The sequence below is a fragment of the Montipora foliosa genome, chromosome 11 (assembly GCF_036669935.1).
Source record: "Montipora foliosa isolate CH-2021 chromosome 11, ASM3666993v2, whole genome shotgun sequence".
Lineage (NCBI taxonomy): Eukaryota > Metazoa > Cnidaria > Anthozoa > Scleractinia > Acroporidae > Montipora > Montipora foliosa.
Window position 1 is genome coordinate 37,538,517 of NC_090879.1, and position 2,772 is coordinate 37,541,288.

Sequence of the window (2,772 nt, forward strand, 5' to 3'; positions counted from 1 at the left end):
ACTTTGCACAATTTTGCACTGCCACTGTAATTTTAACTTTTTTAAAATTTCGTCATCATAAACGTTTTTGCTGTTTTTACTGGAAAACTGCTGCAAACACTGCAAATAAGCAGTTTTCATAAAACGTGTTATTTAGAGGCTAAAACAAACGTTTTGCACAGTTTTGCACTGGCACTGTAATTTTAACTTTTTTAAAATTTGGTCATAATAAACGTTTTTGCTGTTTTTACTGAAAAACTGCTGCAAACACTGCAAAATAGCAGTTTTCATAAAACGTGTTATTTAGAGGCTAAAAGAAACGTTTTGCACAATTTTGCACTGACACTGTAATTTTAACTTTTTTAAAATTTGGTCATGATAAACGTTTTTGCTGTTTTTATTGGAAAACTGGTGCAAACACTGCAAAATAGCAGTTTTCATAAAACGTGTTATTTAGAGGCTAAAACGAACGTTTTGCACAATTTTGCACTAACACTTTAGTTTTAACTTTTTTAAAATTTGCTCATCATAAACTTTTTTGCTGTTTTTATTGGAAAACTGCTGCAAACACTGCAAAATAGCAGTTTTCATAAAACGTGTTATTTAGAGGCTAAAACGAACGTTTTGCACAATTTTGCACTGGCACTGTAATTTTAACTTTTTTAAAATTTGGTCATGATCAACGTTTTTGCTGTTTTTACTGGAAAACTGCTGCAAACACTGCAAAACAGCAGTTTTCATAAAACGTGTTACTTAGAGGCTAAAACAATTACTTTGCACAATTTTGCACTGCCACTGTAATTTTAACTTTTTTAAAATTTCGTCATCATAAACGTTTTTGCTGTTTTTACTGGAAAACTGCTGCAAACACTGCAAACTAGCAGTTTTCATAAAACGTGGTATTTAGAGGCTAAAACAAACGTTTTGCACAGTTTTGCACTGGCACTGTATTTTTTACTTTTTTAAAATTTGGTCATCATAAACGTTTTTGCTCTTTTTACTGAAAAATTGCTGCAAACACTGCAAAATAGAAGTTTTCATAAAACGTGTTATTTAGAGGCTAAAAGGAACATTTTGAACAAATTTGCACTCCCACTGTAATTTAAACTTTTTCAAAATTTGGTCATGATAATTGTTTTTGCTGTTTTTACTGGAAAACTGCTGCAAACCCTGAAAACTAGCAGTTTTCATAAAACGTGTTATTTAGAGGTTAAAACAAACGTTTTCCACAGTTTTGCACTGGCACTGTAATTTTAACTTTTTTAAAATTTGGTCATAATAAACGTTTTTGCTGTTTTTACTGAAAAACTCCTGCAAACACTGCAAAATAGCAGTTTTCAAAAAACGTGTTATTTAGAGGCTAAAAGGAACGTTTTGCACAATTTTACACTGGCACTGTGATTTGAACTTTTTACTGAAAAACTGCTGCAAACACTGCAAAATAGCAGTTTTCATAAAACGTGTTATTTAGAGGCTAAAAGGAACGTTTTGCACAATTTTGCACTGGCACTGTAAATTTAACTTTCTTAAAATTTGGTCTTAATAAACGTTTTTGCTGTTTTTACTGGAAAACTGCTGCAAACACTGCAAAACAGCAGTTTTCATAAAACGTGTTATTTAAAGACTAAAACAAAGGATTTGCACAATTTTGCACTGGCACTGTAATTTTAACTTTCTTAAAATTTGGTCTTAATAAACGTTTTTGCTGTTTTTACTGGAAAACTGCTGCAAACACTGCAAAATAGCAGTTTTCATAAAACGTGTTATTTAGAGACTAAAACAAACGCTTTGCACAATTTTGCACTGCCAGTGTAATTTTAACTTTTTTAAAATTTGGTCTTAATAAACGTTTTTGCTGTTTTTACTGGAAAACTCCTGCAAACACTGCAAAATAGCAGTTTTCATAAAACGTATTATTTAGAGGCTAAAACGAACGTTTTGCACAATTTTGCACTCGCACTGTAATTTTCACTTTTTTAAAATTTGGTCATGATAAACCTTTTTGCTTTTTTTACTGGAAAACTGCTGCAAACACTGCAAATTAGCACTTTTCATAAAGTGTGTTATTTACATACTAAAACGAACGTTTTGCACAGTTTTGCACTGGCACTGTAATTTTAACTTTTTTAAAATTTGGTCATAATAAACGTTTTTCATGTTTTTACTTAAAAACTGCTGCAAACACTGCAAAATAGCAGTTTTCATAAAACGTGTTATTTAGAGTCTAAAACAAAGGTTTTGCACAATTTTGCACTGGCACTGTAATTTTAACTTTCTTAAAATTTGGTCATCATAAACGTTTTTGCTGTTTTTACTGGAAAACTGCTGCAAACACTGCAAATTATTAATTTTCATACAAGGTGTTTTTTTTAGAGGCTAAAACGAACGTTTTGCACAATTTTGCACTGGCACTGTAATTTTAACTTTTTTAAAATTTGGTCATAATCAACGTTTTTGCTGTTTTTACTGGAAAACTGCTGCAAACACTGCAAAATAGTAGTTTTCATGAAACGTGTATTTTAGAGGCTAAAACGAACGTTTTGCACAATTTTGCACTGGCACTGGCCAGTGCAAATTTGTGCAAAACGTTCGTTTTAGGTTCTAAATAACACGTTATATAAAAAGTGGTATCTTTCAGTGTTTTCTGCAGTTTTCCAGTAAAAACAGCAAAAACGTTGATGATGACCAATTTTAAAAAATATAAAATTACAGTGCGAGGGCAAAATTGTGCAAACCATTCGTTTTAGCCTGTAAATAACACGTTTTATAAAAAATGCTATTTTGCAGTGTTTG